Source organism: Lissotriton helveticus, chromosome 4_1 (assembly GCF_964261635.1).
Source record: "Lissotriton helveticus chromosome 4_1, aLisHel1.1, whole genome shotgun sequence".
Classification (NCBI taxonomy): Eukaryota; Metazoa; Chordata; class Amphibia; order Caudata; family Salamandridae; genus Lissotriton; species Lissotriton helveticus.
This window is the reverse complement of record NC_136063.1, coordinates 1,598,151,645-1,598,175,492: the sequence shown is the minus strand read 5'-3', so window position 1 is coordinate 1,598,175,492 and position 23,848 is coordinate 1,598,151,645. Positions and strand designations below refer to the sequence as shown.

The 23,848-nt window shown below is 46.7% G+C and overlaps 1 protein-coding gene across 3 annotated transcripts in view; it reads right to left on the bottom strand.

Moving 5' to 3' along the window:
• Positions 1-23,848, bottom strand: part of ELMO1 (engulfment and cell motility 1) — a 1,412,865-nt gene that overhangs the window by 282,843 nt on the left and 1,106,174 nt on the right. Inside the window, exon 1 of one of the 3 annotated variants that reach the window (XM_078688217.1) lies at positions 3,275-3,401. The exons of the other annotated variants lie outside the window; for them this stretch is intronic. The gene's annotated coding sequence lies outside the window, so the exon portion shown is untranslated. Of the gene's footprint in view, positions 1-3,274; positions 3,402-23,848 lie in introns of those variants that run through there. 3 annotated transcript variants of the gene reach the window in all.

The following is a 23,848-nucleotide window of genomic DNA, read 5'->3' as shown; positions in this document are numbered from 1 at the left end:
ATAGAAGCACCATACCATCTGTGTGCAAACAGGGGTGCCTCATGATCTGTGTACTAATAGAAGCGCCTATAGGAGCACCTCAGGAGCAGTATACAAATAGAAGCACCATACCATCTGTGTGCAAACAGGGGTGCCTCATGATCTGTGTACTAATAGAAGCGCCTATAGGAGCACCTCAGGAGCAGTATACAAATAGAAGCACCATACCATCTGTGTGCAAACAGGGGTGCCTCATGATCTGTGTACTAATAGAAGCGCCTAAAGGAGCACCTCAGGAGGAGTATACAAATAGAAGCACCATACCATCTGTGTGCAAACAGGGGTGCCTCATGATCTGTGTACTAATAGAAGCGCCTAAAGGAGCACCTCAGGAGCAGTATACAAATAGAAGCACCATACCATCTGTGTGCAAACAGGGGTGCCTCATGATCTGTGTACTAATAGAAGCGCCTAAAGGAGCACCTCAGGAGCAGTATACAAATAGAAGCACCATACCATCTGTGTGCAAACAGGGGTGCCTCATGATCTGTGTACTAATAGAAGCGCCTTAGGAGCACCTCAGGAGCAGTATACAAATAGAAGCACCATACCATCTGTGTGCAAACAGGGGTGCCTCATGATCTGTGTACTAATAGAAGCGCCTATAGGAGCACCTCAGGAGCAGTATACAAATAGAAGCACCAAACCATCTGTGTGCAAACAGGGGTGCCTCATGATCTGTGTACTAATAGAAGCGCCTATAGGAGCACCTCAGGAGCAGTATACAAATAGAAGCACCATACCATCTGTGTGCAAACAGGGGTGCCTCATGATCTGTGTACTAATAGAAGCGCCTTAGGAGCACCTCAGGAGCAGTATACAAATAGAAGCACCATACCATCTGTGTGCAAACAGGGGTGCCTCATGATCTGTGTACTAATAGAAGCGCCTTAGGAGCACCTCAGGAGCAGTATACAAATAGAAGCACCAAACCATCTGTGTGCAAACAGGGGTGCCTCATGATCTGTGTACTAATAGAAGCGCCTATAGGAGCACCTCAGGAGCAGTATACAAATAGAAGCACCATACCATCTGTGTGCAAACAGGGGTGCCTCATGATCTGTGTACTAATAGAAGCGCCTATAGGAGCACCTCAGGAGCAGTATACAAATAGAAGCACCAAACCATCTGTGTGCAAACAGGGGTGCCTCATGATCTGTGTACTAATAGAAGCGCCTTAGGAGCACCTCAGGAGCAGTATACAAATAGAAGCACCATACCATCTGTGTGCAAACAGGGGTGCCTCATGATCTGTGTACTAATAGAAGCGCCTTAGGAGCACCTCAGGAGCAGTATACAAATAGAAGCACCATACCATCTGTGTGCAAACAGGGGTGCCTCATGATCTGTGTACTAATAGAAGCGCCTTAGGAGCACCTCAGGAGCAGTATACAAATAGAAGCACCAAACCATCTGTGTGCAAACAGGGGTGCCTCATGATCTGTGTACTAATAGAAGCGCCTATAGGAGCACCTCAGGAGCAGTATACAAATAGAAGCACCAAACCATCTGTGTGCAAACAGGGGTGCCTCATGATCTGTGTACTAATAGAAGCGCCTTAGGAGCACCTCAGGAGCAGTATACAAATAGAAGCACCATACCATCTGTGTGCAAACAGGGGTGCCTCATGATCTGTGTACTAATAGAAGCGCCTTAGGAGCACCTCAGGAGCAGTATACAAATAGAAGCACCAAACCATCTGTGTGCAAACAGGGGTGCCTCATGATCTGTGTACTAATAGAAGCGCCTATAGGAGCACCTCAGGAGCAGTATACAAATAGAAGCACCAAACCATCTGTGTGCAAACAGGGGTGCCTCATGATCTGTGTACTAATAGAAGCGCCTTAGGAGCACCTCAGGAGCAGTATACAAATAGAAGCACCATACCATCTGTGTGCAAACAGGGGTGCCTCATGATCTGTGTACTAATAGAAGCGCCTTAGGAGCTGTGTACAAATATAAACACCATAGGAGCTTTGTTCAAAAAGGAGTACACCATGAGCCGTGAACAAAAAGAACACCCCATAAAATGTGTCTAAAAAGGAGCACCTGGGGAGATGTGTGCAATTAGGAGAACGTCGTGTGTTTCTATGTGAAAAGAGGAATCGTGTTCATTTTGTGTTCAAAAAGAAGAACCACAGGCGCGGAGTTCAAACTGAAACTCATCTTTGTCCAAAGAGCACCTGAGGTGGTGTGTACAAACGGGAACACCTCATGTGGATTTTTTTTGGGGGGGGGGGGTTACATAGAGGAGCGTCTCATGTGCTTTGTTCAACTAGGAGTACACCTCGTGCGTTTTGTGTGAATGCGAGCTCCTGGCGCGTTTTGGTAAAAAAAAAAAATGCACCTTGTGCTGTATCCAAAAAGGACTTCCTCCTCGTAGTGTCCAAAAAGGGGCGCCTCATATGTTCCCTAATAGAAGTAGCTCTCAGATAGTGCACACATAGGTGCATGTCGTGCGTTGTGTTTGAATAGGGGCGCGTTGTGTGTGCTCATAACGAGCACACACAGGACTGCCTCAGGTGCTTGGCTGTCAGGGCCTAATTTCATGTGGGATGAAAGCATTGTTTTCCATGAGGCAGCGAGAGCCTTAATGCGATGCTCTACTGTGTGGAGTGAAGCGTGAAAAACAGAGCCACGAGGACAGAATAATGACACTACAGCGTGGCACAAGAAAGTCTGCGAGCTCTCAGTACGAGTGACTCAATAAAAAAAATAAAGAAATATAACTAAGGCAAATGGCATGCATGGGTTTACGAGAACACTGAAACAATAATTCAAACCTATAAAAGGGATGTGAATCCCAGACTTAGCAGGGCGGAGGCAGCTCTCTGCCATCTGCCACTGCTTCCATGCTGGACTCTGAGCCCCCGCCAGCGGCAGCTCGCGCACAGCGGAGAGTGTGTAAACAATGCAAAGGATGCTTAACCCACGCAGCACGGCAGCGCCTACCTTCCGGCAGCACGGGCAGCAGGCTTGACCCGACATCCTCGACAACCCAGAATGCCTCCCACACATTCGCCAGCATCCCATCGCGACAGAGTTACGGGCACCACAGTGATGTTAAAAGGAGAAAAAAAACTGAGCCTTTCCACAAATAACGCCCACAGGACAACAGCGAATGCTCTATAGTTCTAGGCCTGGGTTCATATAGGGTTTCTTTCTGGACGCAGAGACAAAACTGGTGCTTACTCTGGCAAAAAAAAGAGTGGGTTAAAATGCGGGCTCTACTCACAGTGGTCCGGATGCTCCATTTTTCATCACTTCGGATTCCGTCTCTGAAAAGGTCTGTGCACTACCTCCCAGCTGACCAAAGTGCGTGGCTTTCTCCGGTTTCGGACGGAAGACTGTAGCAAGGTCTGCTTTCGAGGTAGCCATGTGCCAGTGGAGCCCCTCTGTCCACCTCTGGCAGGTGTGCCGTGCCAATCTGAGATACGCGTGCAGCTCTGCTTGTGTTTATAGCGCCGGAGCCCCGTCCGTCTCCCATTGGCAAGCAGCTTGGAGTCGGTAGCCAATCAGGGCGTCTCCCTTGCAGGGATGCTCCAGCCCATTTCCTGAGCATCCTCGGCATCTCGCGCAGGAGCTCTTCCTTTACGGATTCATAAAGGGGAATTCGCAGGTCCCCTGCCTCCAGCAGCCCCCACCGCCTCCCCCCTTTGTTTAAAGCTACACTATTGTCCGGAGGGGGAGAGCGAGCGAAAGGAAGCCGGAGTTCAAATTCATATCCACCATCTACCTTGTTGGGAATAGAGCGGGCGATGTCTGGCCTCGATAATTACCCATTCCATCACCATAGAAACAGACTGGATGCAGCGAGCTGGATTTGTGTAGAACATCTGCTGCCAGATTCCCAATCTCATCTCTCCCCGTCCTCTCATTACTTATATTTGATGATGAGCGAGCTGAATGGCGTGTATGCAGCGTGTGGGTAAATAGATTCATTTTGCGCGCGGAAGTATATATTGTGTAAATTATTAAGCACCGATCCTAGCGACAAAACCAATAGGGTTCACGCACTTCATGAAAAAGACACTTTTTTGTCTAATAATTTTGCCAAAATGTAAATAAGTCTAATTACATTTTTGATACACGTCTTTTGTTTGCTCTTGTGGTGCAGCATGTTCTGCCCATCCATTCAAAGGTACAAGGATGGCTTAAACGGGGAAAAGCGTGAATTTACTTAGATCCTTCATTTAAATCGATTTACTACTACATGGAATCAGTTGGACTGTCTACACCCCATTATCAAGCGTAGCAGGACACTCTCGCGACTGCACACAAGGAGCCCCACAGCACTCTCATTTGTAAGCTGCACCCAATTTCTTTGTTGGTGTACGTAACTATGACTTTGTTACTGATAAAAGTAACAAGAGTGCGGTATCATCCTTTCCAACTAGCAAGGGCAAGTGGACTACGATATTTAAACACCCAGGGCATTATGGGTAAATGAATAGTCTATTGGCCAACTTTCTCCACTATTGTTCTTAACAACCAATTGCAGTAGAGCTGTGCATAGCCCCAGCCCTGCTCGGGCATTTTTCAGGTGACTGGAATGAAACCATGTCGGTCTGCGGCCCACTCATATCACTAAGATTGCTTGCTATGCTCCCCAGAAGGACTTCGCTGCACACTGGTGCTATTCAGGAAAACTGTGTTGCAAACAACCTTACAGTGAATACCAATTGTAATAGGATTCTGCTTTTCGGTGACAAAAGAGTTTTTTGGTAACTATCTCTGTGCTACCTTCTCAAGTTCCTGGTCCGAACATCCATCACAGAATCTCCTGAACACTATCCTTTACTTGTTGCCTAATTTGGTTTGGTCACTAATTCTGGTGGTCTTTGTCCGGGCCACGCGCTCTAAGTGTACAGTAGCAAAGAAGTTTAACTCGCCTTGACTAGAGTTTGCGATGCATGGTGAATCCAGAATGGCAAATTAATGGTTTTGTAAGTTTAATATCGGTCATTCATTGGAAATGCATAGGTTGTCAACAGAAAATTGAATGTCATTTGTTAATGTATTTACTACTGTTTCTATCAGCTCAACAACGCTACTTTAGTCATTTATTTATTCTATGATGTCCCACAAATCCACTTTAAAATGTATTGCGTACATGTGCTCTTGTCAGACCCTGCGGTGCAGCTTTTGAATGGCGGTGGCGCAATCTGCCTGGGCACAAACTTCTGAATGGTGGCACCCTCATTCTTGGGTACAAAACTTCTGGTTGGGGTTGAACGCTGTCTTGGTTACAAAATCTCTGTCTTGCAGCGTGCTCCACCTTGAGCACAAGTTTCCTGGGAGTAGCAGTGATTGACGCTGTCCACGATTCTCCAGGGACTGTCCACATGGAAAAGCTGCAGCCCACACGCCCATCAGGGGATGCAGATTTCAGTTTTTGGTATCTTTCGGCCGGAAGGCCTACACATCGCCAGGGTCAGCTGCTCCAGCGTTTCAGGTCTGCCGCACCTCTCCAGGGATGGTAGACTTCTTCTCTCATCAGAAGATTGGCTTCAAGTCAGATTCAGCTTTTTCCAGCAAGATCAGACTCCAGGTAATGTCCCCTCACCTCTGGAAAGCTGGCCATCAGGCAGACACCACCTCTGGTTGCACCACAGTCCTCCGAGTAACCTGGACCACACCCTTCCTTGGTTGAAGAGAACTTGGAAACGAAAAAACAAGGGAGTCAATAGATCTCAATTGTATGCAGGCTGAGCAGATGGGGGATGTGGATTTTTTGACTGCACTTTCAAAACCAGTTTGGATTGGACCTCTTTTTATTGTCTTCCCTATGCTGTTCTCCAGACAAGCTTTGTGCAGAACGATGCTCCTCACACCAGGGCAGTCTTCAGTCTGGAGTACTCACTACTAAGGCGCAAATATGTATGAGCTTTCTGCACCTTGCTCATCAACAGCCATACTGACTAAGAAACACCACGTAGGTTATTGGTTTTCATTTTTGGGTTTCACTTATGACCAACAGCGTTTTTAATTCGGGTTCACTTAATTAGGCACTGAGTATTGGCTACCTCGCTAGGGTAAGGTAGTATTGACTTGGGTTGCTGTGCCATCATGAGAATAGATTTTGATAATTTATTAAGAACCTATTTTCCCTGCATTAACATGTGGATATAGATGGTGTGTCCGTTGTTCTGGAGAATGTCGGTGGTGGACTTATTGTAGCCAGGTATTTACCTGTTGGTATCCATATGACCAGGGACATTATGACCATATGATGCACATTAGCGTTTGAAGCGCCGTGACATTCGCGACTAATGCGTTAACTGCACACTGTAATGTGAGGTTAGTAGGATTTGGAGCTTACTTTACTTTTACATCTATGAGTTTTTTTGGGCTCGTTTTTTGTAGCTGTGATGAGTTCTTATTACCGGACAACATCACCTAATATGGCGTCATATCAACGATTATAATTGTTTAGAAATAAGGATCCAGCGACCTCAGACATTTGCGAACATGAATATTGTGGTAACGAGTTGTTTGTGTAAGATTAGGTTTTCATGTTATTGTCGATCATACACTAAAGTCCTGCATCGTCATTCAGCCATTAGGTTTATTGCAAATTCGTTATGAGCGGTAGGAGGGGTCTTTATTTAAGCTTGGTACACTCCAAGATGGCACTGGATTCGCAAGTGTACGGGTTTCAGGAACTACAATCACATGACTTAGTCACATGATAATGAAAAGCACGGGAAGGATTAGTACAGAGTCGGCGTTGAAACAACATGGAGCGCGTTTGGATCAGCGAAGCCAGGAGTTAGCTGTATCTCGTAAGTTAGGATGTCAGTTTTCCGTGTGTGGCCAGATTGGATGGTTTTGAGTACATGGGGATATTTTAACACCTATTGGGGATCATCTTTTTTGACAGGAAAAGGAGGTTTGTGATCGGTGTCTTTGCATGAGGTAGGAGTTCGATCTACTAACATTGTGCTTTTTATCTTTTATTTCTTTTCATCCTGGTAATGGTTGGACTCTCATTTTTCTTGGCAGTCAAACCCTGGTTTCCACTAGATTTGCAGGTATGTTGTGCCGCTTTCACGGGTGGGTGTTTGATAAGTTGTTTTACAGAGTGATCAGCTAGATGACTGTCTCATTCTTATTGTTTTTGCAACTTGGGTGCACCACTGGTTCGTTGTGAACATTTCGAATAATTGCTAGTGTCACTAGCTTTCATATCATGTGAGTATTGGACTAATGTCTAGGGATAAGGATCACACTTATACACAAACACTGGACGTGGTGGATGTTATTGACATTGACTAGTCACTTAAAAATGCTTGAAGGTGTCTGAGTTATTAAGGTATTATTTGATCAAGAGAACATTTGAATTGAGCGGTCGTTCCATTTATGTACATTTAAACATGTTTTCTTTGTGTTTTTACAGCTGTGCCCCTGATGAAGGGACGATAGTCCCGAAATGTATTTGGCTGTTTCAATTATGTTTGTGTATGACATGAATATGCAGTCGTTTGTCATATAACCAAGGTTGACACTTGCCTAAGTGTATGTACTTATTTGTGATAACGCAACATTTTTGTTGATTGAAATCATTCAGTTTTGTATTAAAAATCATGTGAGAAATGTTAAATCACCTAATTGTGAATTTGTTAAATATATGTATATCCTTTATGTAGGGCGCACCTCTGTCCAGGTAGCCAGTTGGCCCCAGTTTTTCTTGTAACTACAGTGTGAGGTTAACACTAAGAGAGGTACAGCACACAGATCAAAAGAACTACGTTTTTTACGGGTTGTTTTAGAATTATTTATGTGTGCATGGTCTACTCCAAATTCCTAGGTACTCAAAACGAAGACACAAAAAGGCATGAGCTTTTTGCGCCTTGCTCATCAACAGCCATACTGACAATGTTCATGAGGAGAGGAAAAAGGTGGCGTCACTTCAGGACCATTCTCACCCTTTTTATCACGTAGGACCGAACCACTACCAGGTCCGACAGAGTGGGAGAGGGTTTGCCTAAAAGGCGAGGGACCGTCGTTCGTGCTCTCCCTTACAATACAGCTTCCACCAAAGAAACGAAAGGGCCACTTCAACAAGGACTGCCTCTAGCCGCTCTATTCTTCCAATACTATGAACCAACACAGTTGGGCGAACAATTAAACGGGATGGCCTCACACACCTCCCAGGTGTCAGGCTTGATCATCGGCCATCCCACGTTCATTTAACGTGGATGTTATATCATTGCACCGTTTTAGGGTATGACTACAGGACTCCCTCCACCGCCCCTCCATGAAGCACATGATCTAGTTATACAGAGTAAGATACTGACATTTTATTGATATGTTGAAGGTCTTAAAGGTCCAACTTGAACAGTGTAAAAATAACAGGGCTTGACAAGGGAACAACACAGACAATAAATGTTTTAGAAGTTGACTGTGCATGTACACGGGCGAAAAATAGTTCACGTATCATTCACTATTTTCCTAAAGGGCGACTACATTTCGGTGTGAGAGTAGTTTGGCACATAAGTTAGTTTTACACATGTACTCTGGCCACTCTGAAAAGATTTCTTCTTTCGTTAATGTGTGAATGTTTATGCTTGTGTTCATTGAACTGTATATATATTTATGTCTTTTAGAGAGTCTCCTCTTGGCATGGAAGGACCCTGATTGAACCAAGCGTTGATCGGGTATTGTATGAGTGTAGTAATTACGCATGTAATACGGAATCACTGTAGGGACATACAAGGTTCAATTTGGTCCTGAAGAAAGCCTGGGATAGGGGGCCACAGTGGGGCTAAAACATGTCGACCTGATTGATTAACAGACCTGATTGTTTAACACTGGACAACCAGCACCATAACAGGGCTATCATTGTCCTATTTGTCTTGCTTTTAACCATCTCTCCTCCACCAATGAATAAAGTTTAGAAAAATTAACTGGCAGGCGGTAGGGATTTTATTGGACCCCCTTTTTCCTTTCTTTTTCTCCTCAGTTTCCGGCTAATGCCTGAACTACAGCCCTAATATGGGCTCGTTTGCCATTAGAGGAATCTTTGGCAAATGTGGGATGGCCAATAATGAAGCCTGACACCTGGGAGGTGTGTGAGGCCATCCCGTCAATTTTGTCGCACAACTGTGTTGGTCCATAGTATTGGAAGAATAGAGCAGCTAGAGTCATTCCTCGGTGAAGGAACACCTACATTGTAAGGTGAAAAAGCACCAAAAGGGTGGGCTAATAACATAGGGGCCTGTTCGTTTCTTTGGTGAAAGCCATTCTCATCCTTAAATGAAACTGCAGTTCACCCTTCAAACCCACCGTTCCCAAATGGTAGTGCTCCGAAGAACTGATGCTGTTTCTATGGATACTCTGTCTAATCTCATATTCCTCACCTTTAGAATATTTCCCAGGCACCAGACTGGAACCAGAAGTTTTCAATAGGTGGCATCATGCGGCTCCATGCTGAACTTATTTTGCTCCGGACGTGATAGAGCAGAGCCACATATAAGCGCCTTTTCTGTACACCCTCAAGTTTTTCTGAGCTCTGCCTGGGCCCTCGGACGAGGAGCCCAAAACCAATCAAGAGTACCAATGTGCAGATCTTTAGCTTGGGAACTTTTTTATGACAAAAGAAACCACTCCACAGAATGGGAAAGCAGGAGGGCAATGAGGAATCAGCAGTTTTTAGAGTATCCACAAGAAACAGTATTCTTGAAGGTAAGCTGTTGTTCTATGGGTACTTCTAACTACAGACTACTCACCTTTAGAATAGATACCAAATATGTAGCCCGTGGAGTGCTCCAAGACTAAAAAGTCTTCAGACAGAATGGGTGAAATGCTGGTTTTCAAGGCTCATCTGCTTTGTGAACTTATGCACTGACACCCATGTCACTGCTTGGCAGATGTCAAGAACAGTTACTCCACATGTCAGCGCAGTGGTGGCAGCCATGCCCCTGGTGGAATGAGCCATCAGGCCTTCCGAAGGCTGCTTCTTAGCCAAACGCAGCAAGCCTTAACGCAGGAAACTATCCACAGTTGCAGAGTCCTATTCTACACAGCCTTGCAGCCTTGCCTTTCTTTGCTCCGGAGAATCTCACAGTGAGACGATCACCCACCTGAAGGTCTTTAGTGTGATTAAGATAAAAGCTTGTTCTTTCAAAGGGTGAGGTGCAGCAAAGAACATTGGGACAGTGATGGATTGCTCAACGTGAAACAGTGACAACATTTTGCAAGAAGACTGCCCTGCTCCTCAACAGCATCCTGTCTGGGAACAGGGTGGTGTAGGGGGGGGGGGGGCTGGACAGATAGAGCCTGGAGGCCACTCAAGTGATAAGCCAAAGTTATCGCAATCAGAAAGTGAGAGCTAGAGAAATTAGCGAGAGAGAAGCCGCAGCAAGCAGGCAGCTACTCATCATTTTGAAGGGGATATAAATACAGAAAGTCAGCACCAAATTAAGATTGTATTATGGCATTACAAACAGTTTGGCAGAGAGCATGTGTGTCAAACTGTTAATAAAACACAACAGATGATTTAAACAAGGACGGTTGCTCTGGAAAATGCAAAAAGACTGAAAGGGCGGACAAATAATCTTTAAGAGTGTCAACTGAGATACCTTGCTGGGCCAAAGACAAAACAACTAGCAATACTTCTGAATGTTTGGTTTGTAACAGGTATGTTTTGCAGCCTCCACACCAGGACACAAATCTGTCCAGCGTCCAGCTTAGATGGATATTACAGAAGGACAAACACAACAAGATGACGGACGGAGTGCTGAAAAATGTAATCGATCACCGCCAGTCAAGAGATCTGAGTTTAATCCATTGTTCTTTTGCTCACCATGCCACCCCAGTTTGGACCCAGCTGTATGCAAATCAGTCTTGACCCTGCTCCTCATGGGAACAGCCCAACCCGAACTGCCAGGCCAGGTCCTTCCTGGACCGGAAACATGCATCCTGGGACCAGTTTGCGTTTGCTCTTGTAGAAGGACACCTGGATGAGAAGATGGCATTTTCAACTTCAGGTGGCAGACTGAACACAGTTAACTGCCATTGCACAATCTCCAAACATAGAGGTGGAGATTGTGCAGGCTTGGCCCAGGACCTGCCCTGCGGCTGCACCCGAAGATCCTCCCATGGAGGTAGCCTGATTGGAGGACAAATGCTCATGTCCAGAAGTTCTGGGTACAACACTCCTCTGGCCCAATCCAGAGCCTCTAGGACTGCTTTGGCCCAGTCATTCCTGATATTGTTCAGAACTCCGAATAGGAGAGGCAGAGAAAGGAATGTGTGAAGAATTCCTATGCTCCACTCTAGCCTGAATATATCTCCTAGAGGGTTCTTGGGAAATCCAATGTGCAGAAGTCATGACTCTGCCCATTCTCCATGGTGGTGAAAAGATTTAGCTAGGGCTCTTCCCCATTGTCAGATGTCTTGTGCCATCTCAGGAAACCACTGCCATTCATGAACGACCAGCTGTCACTGGCTGAGTTTGTCTGACCTAGTGTACAAAGATCCCACCAGGTGGGCCATGATCAGGCAAATGACCTATTGCTCCGACCAAATCCAGAGATGCAGAGCCTCTTGGCACAGGACCCAGGACCTCACTCTGCTCTGCTTGTTGCAGTACTATGTAGCTGTGCTGTCTGTGAGGATCCACACCAGCATTCACTTGATCAGTGCTTAATTTGAGCCAGTGGTTTCCAGTGCTTGGCACCGGCACTTGTGACAGCTGCCACTTGGTGGTGCGGTTTGTATAATTTAGAGATGAGAAGATCAGCAAATGTTTATCAATTCAGTATGCATTACAAACAGCCAATACCTGCAGCTTTGGCTAATTTTATAGCTTTGAGGGCCTGGAATAGGCTGAATTGTCACACTTATAGCAGTGTGATGGTTAGTAGTTGTGTATGTTCTGTCATTGGCAATGCTGGCAGTGGCATTGGGCAATGCAAGCTGCAGAGGCCTCCTGATTAGAGCCCTGGCACTTATTTTTTTATATAAACTAAGCACTGCCCTTGAGGGATAGCAAAGAAAAACCAAAGGAAATGATGTACGGAGCGTTGACAATACAAGCACTCACCCCCAGTCAACTGATCTGGGTTTAATCCATCACCGTTCTTTAGCCCACTCTGCCACCCCAGTTCAGACATGGCCATATGCAAATCAGTCTGACCCTGTGCCTCATGGGAACAGTCCAGCCCGAACTGCCAAGCCATGCCTTCCCTGGACCAGAAACAAGCTACCGAGGACCGGTTTCTGGCATTTCAGCCGTCTTCAGCCCGGCTTGCTTGAATCCAGTGGCAAAGTGAGCAAGGGACTCACGTCTGAGCATACCCTGCCAACTAATGGCGAACAAAGAAAAACCAAAGGAAATGATGGACGGAGCGTTGACAATACAAGCACTCACCCCCAGTCAACTGATCTGGGTTTAATCCATCACCGTTCTTTAGCCCACTCTGCCACCCCAGTTCAGACATGGCCATATGCAAATCAGTCTGACCCTGTGCCTCATGGGAACAGTCCAGCCCGAACTGCCAAGCCATGCCTTCCCTGGACCAGAAACAAGCTACCGAGGACCGGTTTCTGGCATTTCAGCCGTCTTCAGCCCGGCTTGCTTGAATCCAGTGGCAAAGTGAGCAAGGGACTCACGTCTGAGCATACCCTGCCAACTAATGGCGAACAAAGAAAAACCAAAGGAAATGATGGACGGAGCGTTGACAATACAAGCACTCACCCCCAGTCAACTGATCTGGGTTTAATCCATCACCGTTCTTTAGCCCACTCTGCCACCCCAGTTCAGACATGGCCATATGCAAATCAGTCTGACCCTCTGCCTCATGGGAACAGTCCAGCCCGAACTGCCAAGCCATGCCTTCCCTGGACCAGAAACAAGCTACCGAGGACCGGTTTCTGGCATTTCAGCCGTCTTCAGCCCGGCTTGCTTGAATCCAGTGGCAAAGTGAGCAAGGGACTCACGTCTGAGCATACCCTGCCAACTTATGGCGAACAAAGAAAAACCAAAGGAAATGATGGACGGAGCGTTGACAATACAAGCACTCACCCCCAGTCAACTGATCTGGGTTTAATCCATCACCGTTCTTTAGCCCACTCTGCCACCCCAGTTCAGACATGGCCATATGCAAATCAGTCTGATCCTGTGCCTCATGGGAACAGTCCAGCCCGAACTGCCACTGGATTCAAGCAAGCCGGGCTGAAGACGGCTGGAATGCCAGAAACCGGTCCTCGGAAGCTTGTTTCTGGTCCAGGGAAGACATGGCTTGGCAGTTCGGGCTGGACTGTTCCCATGAGGCACAGGGTCAGCCATGTCAGAACTGGGGTGGCAGAGTGGGCTAAAGAACGGTGATGGATTAAACCCAGATCTTTTGACTGGGTGTGAGTGTTTGATTGATTAAGGTGCTCCGTCCATCACCACCCCCTTTTGTACCGCTTGAGGGATAGCAACCAGGCCTTCTGCGCTAAGTGAATGGCCCGTTACATCAACAAATTTATGTACAGACGGGTTTCCGCCAGAGACCAGAGTCTTCTTATCTCCTCCTTTCCCAGATGACTGCTCAAACCCAGGAGGGATGTATCAGCCACCATTGTCAGCTTTGGTCTAGAAAAGGAGTGGGGTTAGCCGCTGGTCAGGTTGTGGTCTAGTAGCCAGTACTGCAGATATTGTGCATTCTCCACTAAAGCCTGGATGAAATCCAACAGGTTTCCTTTGTGGTCTGCCCAGAAACACTTCAGGTCCCGTATTTGCAACCTGGCAAAGTGGACAAGCAGGATGCAGGAGGCCAGCAGGCTAAGAAGCTTCAGAGCTGATTTCAATGAGATTCAGGACCAAGGCTGAAACATTGGGACCATAGCCTGAATGTCCTGGACTTATTGTGATAGAGGAAAGGTCCCGAACTGCACCATGTTCAGAAGAGCTCCTCTATGAAGGACTCCGGTGTGAATTCAGCTTGTTTAGAAACCCAAACATGTAAAAGGTTTCACCGTCATCTGGAGCTGGTTTATGACTGGCTGGTGAGCCACCTTCAACAGCCAGTCGGTAAGGTAGGAGAAAGCGGATACCCGAAACCTCTGTAGATGGACAGTGACCACCCCCATCACTTTTATGAAAACCTAAAGGGCAGTGATAAGGCCAAAGTGGAGGATGGCAAATAAAAATGCTCCTGGCTGACCGGATCAACAGGTAACATTTGTAGTACTGCAGGACAGGCACATGAAAGTTTGCATTCCCATGGTCCAAGTTGAACATCCAGTCACCCTGATCCAGGGCAGTCAAAACTTGAATCAAAGTGAGCATTTTGACTTACAATTTGTCCTTTCGGAGGAAGGCCTTTGGGACAAAGTTCCAAAACAGTATGAAAGCCCCTGATATTTTTCACTATAAGGAAAGAGCGGAAATAGCAATCCATTCTTACTTCCATGACTGGAGCCCTTATGATTGCCCCTTTGTCCAACAGTACCTGCATTTCATGTAAAAATGAGTCAGTGCTTCTCCTAAAGCCACTTTGGATGTGGGAGGGAGATGAGGTGGATTGGAAAGAGCACAGCCATGCTGGAAGACCACCTGTTGCATGTGATGGCTTGCCACTCTTGAAAGAAAATTCTGATTCTACCTCCCACAGGGTGGCCACATGCATCTAAGGGAAAACTAAAGCAATTTAGAGGCTGATGCCTCAGGGGCAGAGGGATGGGTGGAATGATGCTCCTGGTGACCTATACAATGTCTGCTTGCTTTCCATTCTCACCAACAAAAGGACTAGGGTCACTGCTTTGGGGGTGGTGGGACCTGGCGGTGGTTATATACATCATCCCTTGGAGTAGCCTTGAAACGGTCAGGACTGCTGAGGAAGCTGGCGGTTAGGGGTAGAAAGGCCCAAGGAATGTGCTGTGTCACTGCTTCCGTTAAGGCGCTTGTGGGCAGAATCAGCCTTTTCTACCAAGAAATGGGACTCATAAAAACACATTCCCATCAGATACACCCTCATCTTCCTGGAAAAGCCAGTGGATTGCATTTATGCATAGCTGTGGAGGACCACAATAGAGACCAATGCATGCTCCAAGCAGTCAGTCGTATACAGGCCAGTCCTAATGAAATGCTTTGCTGCAACTTGACAGTCCTGAATTGTTTGAGCCAAAGAGGCCCGAAGCTTCCCTGGAACCACTGGCTATATCTCACAAGCCCTGTCCCAAGGAGCAGGCCAATGGAGGCCCAAAAGGCATACCGCATTGACAGAGCTCAACGCTAAGCAGGTGGAGGGAAATGTGCATTTTCCAAACACTTCAATCATTTTCTACTCCCTGGACGGAGAAGTCATAAGGAATAAATTAAGGTTAGCTTTACTGGTGGAGGCTTGGACCCCCAAGCCCTCAGGAGTTATGTGCTGTGTAAGAAAGTCTGGGTAGCCAATGCGGTCTACAGAGCCTGGTCACTTGCCCGTTCACTGGTGGGCAAATCGAAGGTTGTGCCCAAGTACCCAAAGGATGTCCATCAGGGCTTCATTAAATGGAAGTAAGGGCTTATATGTGGCTAGCCCAGCTCCAGACCTCTGTAAGGACATTTGTCTTGACTTTCACTAAAGGTATGTGTAGGTCCAGTGCATCTAGTCATCACAGCAAAGGATGAACTCCCCTACACAGGGGATTCAAGGAGTGACACCTACCATGTGTACGGGGACACTGACCTCCAGGAAGTCCATGTAAGTATCATCATCATAGTGTGGGGGTAAATCATCCCCATCATCTCCATTGTCATTGTCAGGTTGATCAGAGCTTGAACTAAAAAGGTGATGAAGCCTCTGAGGAAGGTCTTGTAGTAGAGTGAGAGTTTTGTAAACATAAGAGCATACTGGAATCTGGTGCGCTGGAGTGTAATCAAGGTATGATCTTGGTCGGGTCAGAGTGGATTAATCAAAATGCTGGACACTTGAGTTGACAGGGGTTCAAACCTGGCATCAGCGAAGTTAGGACCAGCATCGGTGGAGAAGTGACAAAAACAGATCTTGATGCTAGAGTAAAAGTCTGCACTGGAGACAGTGCTGAAACCCAAATCAGGCTGTGGGAGCACAAATGCCACCTAGTACTGATTTGTGAACAGTAACCCGACTGAACGCACTTAGGGATTCTTGAAGCCTGAGGCATGTCATAGAGAGAAAGAAGAGTGCCAAAAATAAGCGGCACAGCCTCGACTTGCTGTAGCATTGCAGGTGGCCTAGGAAATTCGAGGCACATCTGGAACAGTTGTGGGACTGGTTCCATGATGGGGAGTGGCTGGGACCTTGGCATCCTCTTGACTTCTCTTTGGACAGAGTGTGTTGGTAAGGGACAGAGTCCTGCATTGACATCTTGCATTTTTTCTTGGATTTGGACTGATCAGACTACTTCAATCGTGATGAGGACTTGTTGCAGGAGCAGCCTTGCGAGCGAGAAGGAGACCTTGCCCCTGACTTGCAGCAATACTAGGACTTACACAAGGCCAACAACGTCTTTAAGTGTTTGCAGACATACAACTCCTTCTCATGGCCCCAGATCGACTTCAGATGCACGAGAGCAAATTCTTCACATGATCTGGAGCCTGAGCCCAAACACTAGAGGGAGAACTTATATGGATCCATCACCTACATCTGCTTCCAACAGTCATGGCACAGTTTAAACCATCCAGTGTTTGGTGGAGACATCATTCTTTTGCACACTAAAAAGAATTGAAAAAAGAATTTATCAACTGATGAAAGGGAGCGGAGCTCTGAATCCGTGAATGAAGGCGTACAAAGAAAGGAAATGATGCTGATGCTCATGAGTGGCGCTTATATGTGGCTCTGCGTGATCACTTCTGGGCCAGTATGAGGCCACGCCTGAATGCTGCTTGAGAACTGGGTATGCATGGACTTTGGACGTCAGCTGAACTGATCATCGATGGGCATTCATAGCTCAAACGTGCATTTAAAAACTGGTTTTGGGGTCATTGAATGGGAAACTAGTAAGGGAATCCCTGACTAGAAAGTCAGATCCAAAGTAATATTTTGTAGACGAAATTGACTCTACACTGGCTAAAGTTCAATATCGTAAATGTAGGTTCAGAATCTTGCCCTTCAATAATTTCACATACAGTTGGGAAGCGGCTTATACACATTCAAAATATTGCTTTAGGTGTCTGGCCCAGGTTGAGGATGAAACCCATTTTCTACTGTCTATGCCCAGCATCTGCTACTCCTAGGGTGAAGTGGTTGATGGGCATGTGGATCAAGGCATACGAAGGGAAAAGCACTCCTTTGAGTTTTTTTAAACTGATACCATTTTGTTGCTATTTCCCTGGAACGTAAAGAGACATTTTAACATTAATAAAAAGTAAGTTTTGAACCATCGTTGGCAGTGTCTTGTCAAGGGACAGGATGGTATTAATTGAGAGATCATGTTACCACTTTGTTATTACGTCTGTATTCTTCTTTTAAATTAATGTAATATATTTCACTTGTGTTTTAATTTTAATGGGCGTTGACACATAATAAACAGGATTGACATGACTAGATGTTACATTTATGTCAGGTCTACATACACCTCACGATGTCCCTCTTCTTTTACAGAGGCCCATTACATCCTGCATGGTCAGGATTCCCATCAGTGAAACTACAGAAAGTTGAAGAGGCGCATTTGTGTACAAAAGGGGGTGGTGATGGACGGAGCATCTGAACCAATCAAACACTCACACCCAGTCAAAAGATCTGGGTTTGATCCATCACCGTTCTTTAGCCCACTCTGCCACCCCATTTCAGACATGGCTATATGCAAATCAGTCTGACCCAGTGCCTCATGGGAACAGTCCAGCCCGAACTGCCAAGCCATGCCTTCCGTGGACCGGAAACAAGCCTCCGGGGACCGGTTTCTGGCATTACAGCCGTCTTCAGCCCGGCTTGCTTGAATCCAGTGGCAAAGTGAGCAAGGGACTCACGTCTGAGCATACCCTGCCACACTTATGGCGGCCAAAGCGGTACAAAAGGGGGTGGTGATGGACGGAGCATCTGAACCAATCAAACACTCACACCCAGTCAAAAGATCTGGGTTTGATCCATCACCCTTCTTTAGCCCACTCTGCCACCCCAGTTCAGACATGGCTATATGCAAATCAGTCTGACCCTGTGCCTCATGGCAACAGTCCAGCCTGAACTGCTAAGCCATGCCTTTCCTGGACCGGAAACAAGCTTCCGGGGACCGGTTTCTGGCATTACAGCCGTCTTCAGCCCTGCTTGACAGCCGTCTTCAGCCCGGCTTGCTTGAATCCAGTGGCAAAGTGAGCAAGGGCCTCACGTCTGAGCATACCCTGCCACACTTGCTCCCTCCATCACCACCCCCTTTTGTACCGCTTTGTTCGCCATAAGTTGGCAGGGAATGCTCAGACGTGAGTCCCTTGCTCACTTTGCCACTGGATTCAAGCAAGCCGGGCTGAAGACGGCTGAAATGCCAGAAACCAGTCCTCGGAAGCTTGCTTCCGGTCCAGGGAAGGCATGGCTTGGCAGTTCGGGCTGGACTGTTCCCATGAGGCACAGGGACAGACTGATTTGCATATAGCCATGTCTGAACTGGGGTGGCAGAGTGGGATAAAGAACGGTGATGGATTAAACCCAGATCTGTTGACTGGGTGTGAGTGTTTGATTGGTTCAGATGCTCCGTCCATCACCACCCCCTTTTGTACCACTTTATTTGACCTCACACCAGGTACAGAGCAGGACAATAACTTAATGCCACTAACACCACGCCCACACACCCAAGTAAAAGAAATCAATATCCAGGACATAATAATTGGAACACAGATGCGTGCTGCAGGGTCTGAAAACATCTTGCCTCCTTCTCAATTTGGTTTTGTGGATGTCTGAAGGTGATACAGGAGGTTTTATTACCAACAGACACTGCATTCAGTGCTACCAGAATACTACTCTTTTGATCACTGTGATTAGTAGCCTTTGTGTTCCAACATTTGCGCCAGCACCACCCTCCCCAGTTGTGTATGCAAAGACCCTGTTCTTAACCCTTCATATAGTAGTCAACCCCTGAATAGCTCTGTGAGGACAAATGCTCAACCCATGCAAAATATAGATCATTTAACTCTCCTCAGACAAAGCTCCACCTCATTCCAACAATGGCTACATCTCACCTTCATCCTGCGCCTATAACTTGACAGTAAACTTTGGCAGTGAAATGCGACTGTTTATTTATGACTACAATCCATAAAACTCAGGCTGATAAAAACCTTTTTAACATCTGCAAAATCCATCAGCTCCAATGTAGGAAAGTAGGACCTGCTTTCATGGTTACCCCCACTTTTAGCGGGTGTCAGTGTGTTTTTTGACTAGTGTGGCTGGGATCCTGCTAATCAGGCTTCCTCCTAAATTTGACATGGTACTTGGATACCTCCACAATTGGCTACTGGTGTACCTATGCAAGTCCCTAGTATATGGTACTAATGTGCCCAGGGCATAGGTACACCAGGGGTCTCCCATAGGCTGCAGCATATATTATGCCACCCATGAGAGACCACTCAAACTATGAATACAGGCCTGTCATTGCTGCCTGTGTAAGCTGGTACTAGCACCGCTCATGACAGATATACGTTTTCTTATATGTGGGGTCACTACACTTAAATCCTTTAAGTCACCCCTAAGGCACGTCTTTCAATCCTGAAGGCTGTGTGCTGGGTTATAAGTGTAGGGGTGCAATGCATGAGCAGGACACCCCCTAAAAACCCTGGAGTCGATTCTCCAGGCTTTGTAAATGTAGTCAGTCATTTTGATACATATAGTGGCCTCACATCATTATGCGATGGCTAACTATATATTGGCTGTGCTGAACCGGGGCATGTTTGGTATCAAAAAAGTTGGGATCATACAGTTACAGGTGTTGGAGGTATGATTCCATGCACTGGTGGGCTCCTCTGGGAAGCCCCCCGTACTCCTGGTAACAGCCTTCCATGGTCTGCCAGCAAACTAGTGCTGCTGCCAACCCCACACAAGATTCTGCCATCCTGCTGCTGACCTGAGCTCGAGCAAGGGAAGTTAGAACAATAGGTTTCCTGTCACAGGGAGGTGTGACCACCTCCCAGACAGGACTTTGTGTATTGGGCTGGGGGCGCTTGCCAGCTCCATCAGGCTGCTGTGTAAGGCACATTTGCTGTGTAGGTGCCCTCATTGCATCCTCTTGTTAGAGCCAGTTCTGGGAGCCCCTGGCTCCCGCTCTGGCGCGAAACTGGGCAAAAGACATGGGAGTATCTGTCCAACCGCTCCTCTGGGAGGGACCCCGAGTCATCCTAACCCCTTTCTTAGGGTATAAGAGGGCTTACCTGTGGGTGGGTTCTCAGATTTGTCGTGGGACAAGACTCAACCCGTAAACCATGTCACTCTTCGACTGTCTGGACACTTGGACTTTGCCGGACTTTGCCTGGAACAGAGACTGCATCAAGGAAGACTCCTGCTGCTCCTGGTCTCGCTATTCTACAAGTCTTCTTCATCATCTGTGCTTCTTCTAGGATCTTCAGCAGACCTGTGGGCATCAAGGCACCCGAAGTAATGTCCCTTGGAGTGAAGGAGTCCCTCCACTGCATCTACAGGCACCACAACAAAGCTGACAGGACTGCTGCTCCTGATGTCCTACAGACTTCGAAAGGCTCAGCAACACAGGTTGTAGTTCTGCAACTCCCACAGGGCCTCACCTATAATCTCTGCAATTTTGAGGCCAGTATCCTCTTTGGAACCTCTAGGACTGAACCCCTATGCACAACGTTTACTTGCCATTGCCAAGGCTTGTTGGCTCTGCACTCCAGAGATCTTTGGGCTCCAAGGAGCTCCAGCCTCCAGCATTTCTTCCTGCCAAGATCTTCATTTTCACCACATCCTCTGCACTGTGGGCCTTCATCTTTGGTGAGCTGCTCGAGGTCCTCTGGCGACTCCTGTGGCTTTGGCCTGTGTGTCCTCTCAAAGGTTTTCGCTTGTTTCAGTGGGCTCCCCTGCTTGCTCTGGGCCTGCTCTGACTTTCCTGCACTTGGTCAGTCCATTGGACCTTGCTGGTCCCAATGTTGCTCCTTCATCGTTTTACATGTTTGTTTCTACTGCCAAGGCTTGTTGGTGCTCGCTGCCGGGCACCGACCCCCTGGTTCTCGACTTCCGACATGGGACAGCGTGTGAATTTCTTCTGGTCTTCCACAGGGTCACTTGATTCTCACAGCTGCAGCGACAAGGTCAGTCATCACACCTCAATCTTTTATCATTGGTGGTCATTGCTCTTCCATGCCTCCTGGTCACCTCTGAGTAGCATGAGCAATGTCCCCTCTGCTTGCAGGTTCTTCTCTTTAAGAATCCACCCTTGGATTCCACTGGATTCTTGCACAGTCTTCGCCAGCAGCATCTTTACTGAAGTCCACCATTGTGGTCTACAGTAGCTTCCAATGTCACTTCGCACCTATGTACCCAGCTTCTCTGGTGTAGGTATCCTGGTTCCTGGAGTATCCACGGGTGAGGTGACTCTCCAACCTTCTGTCTTCCATGGGGTTTCTTCAGGGTCCACTGGAAAGGGTCCTTCTTCAAAACTGCAACCTCGACTTTCAGTTGACTTCTATTGAGTACCTAGCTGTGTTTCCACTCTGCCCACAGCCTCCGTGTGGTTTCTCAGTACTTACCTTGGGTAGTTCCTTGTGTCCCCCACTCCTCTGAGTCACCTGGTGCAAGTCCCCCCTTTCTTAGTATATGATTTGGTCTCCCCCTGGTGACCACTGTGTATTGTGCTTACTTACCTGTTTTACAATTGAAGTATTGTGTGTATTTGTGTCGATATCTCTGTGAAGGAGATATACCAATGTGTTGGTGAGTGTTGTATAATAAACAGACATTTTTATAAATACACTGGGTGGTTCTTTTTCATTTAATCTACACTATATGATTAGATCTGGCAAAAAAAGCTGCTTACCACTCTGTCTGGACTAAGGCTGAAGGCTGCTCTCCACCATTACCACTTAGAGAGCTTTCTATGGTTGTCTAAGACAACTAAAATCACCATAAGGGTTGTCTGGATTTGTGCAAGGTGCTTCACCTAAATAAGTGTGCACCATATACTAAGCCAGCCTCCTACATCCACTATTCCTAAAACAAAACAGGTAAGCAGGCACACGATGTCAACAAGCTTCAACACTGCTTCAGATGTCTCATAGCCTTTCTCCTTGGCTCCTCCTATTGCCCCAGCAAAGTTTTTAGTTTCAAAAACAGCACATCTTCTTGAACCTTCCAAGATTTATGCACAAGAAAGCTCAGTCATGCAAAAAACTTGTGAGTCTATTCCTAACTCTTGTTTCCACTGCTCTCCTATCTTACCAAAAAAAAAAACAATATTCTCCCAAATGCCTTCTGCATTCCTAAAATCTTTACTGCTTCATCATCCACAAACTCAAGTAAACGTTTATGTGTTTTCGTTGCACCTCTTAAGTCAGTGACTCACTGTGAAAAACAAGACTTTTGTACTGATGCTCATAGGTTGCCACCTCCCATAAAAACCTATAACGTGTGAGAAAAAAGGTGCTGGGTACGACATAAACACCCACTCACTTAACTCAACAACTGGTTTATGTACCCATACTTGCTGCTATGCTGTATTGTAGTGTAATCTGAAACCTTGCATTTATGTTGGAAATGCAACAAAGCAGACTTATAAATGTTCCTCAGCATCAGACAAGTTTGAGGGGAAATGGAAATTCATATGGGCCCTTGAAGTGAGACGACTGTTAACCATGCAGAGTAACTAGTCCATTCCAACAGGAATTGTCACATCATATAAACGTAAATTTTCCTTCACGTCACCCGACCTGTTGTCTTGTCACTTCATAACTGCTGCCCTGCTGCTGGTCATCGGGCTTCGATCTGTAATTGAGGTCCCATGCCAAAAATTCTCAGATACTTGCTTGCTGCATTGCGTAGAATGTTCTCTCCATTTTCCCTGCTCATTTTTGGTCAGCTTTCCTACTTGCTAATGCATTGTTCTGAACTGATTCCACCGCAAACTATTGATACTTTGACGTGCTAATTCTGACCAGATCAGAAGTGGCATACGTTGGAGAGCAGTGGGACCCTTCCATTACACAGATAAACATTTGGGATTCCCTGCTTATTCTACCCAACCAACCTGCATGAACCTTACACTACGATATGCTCATCAACAAGGGGTGAGGTAGAGACAAGTGCCCATCAGGGGCGGCTTCTTCGTTATAGCGGAGGTGCATTGCCCCCAGAGAAGGAAAATAAATGGTAATGAAGCTTGTTCATTACCATTTTATTTTTCCTCACCCTCTACCAAATAGAGTGTCAGGGTGGGGCCGGGCCATTTGGCTGCAGCAGAGAGGAGGATAGGCTGCCTTTTGTCCTTGACCAAAGTGCGCAAGTCTCTTCAGCCAGCCGTCTTGCGATGGCCAGTCAGACATGCACACTTTAAATCTCTCAAGCCAAATGCCGTAAGACAGATGGGTTGAGAGTAAGTGCTGCTATTCAGTGCCCTCTGGAGCACCGACAGAAGCCGCTTCCTCTAATCAGGGCACTGCTCTCATGAGTATGAGAGCCGCACCAGGATTGGCTTGGGAGCCTACCTCGAGGAGAGAAGACAACGGGGGACTTCACCTCCTTGCAGGAAGGTAAGTGTTTTATTTTATGTATTCTTATTGTTTTCCCTCACTCGCCCTACCACTCTCGGGACATACCAGCCACCACTGGTGCCCATGTATTGGCCCCCACAGCCCTCAGATATTTAGGGTATCTGGATTCTTAGAATGAGGGGATTCCGTATTACATCACTGTGAACAACAACA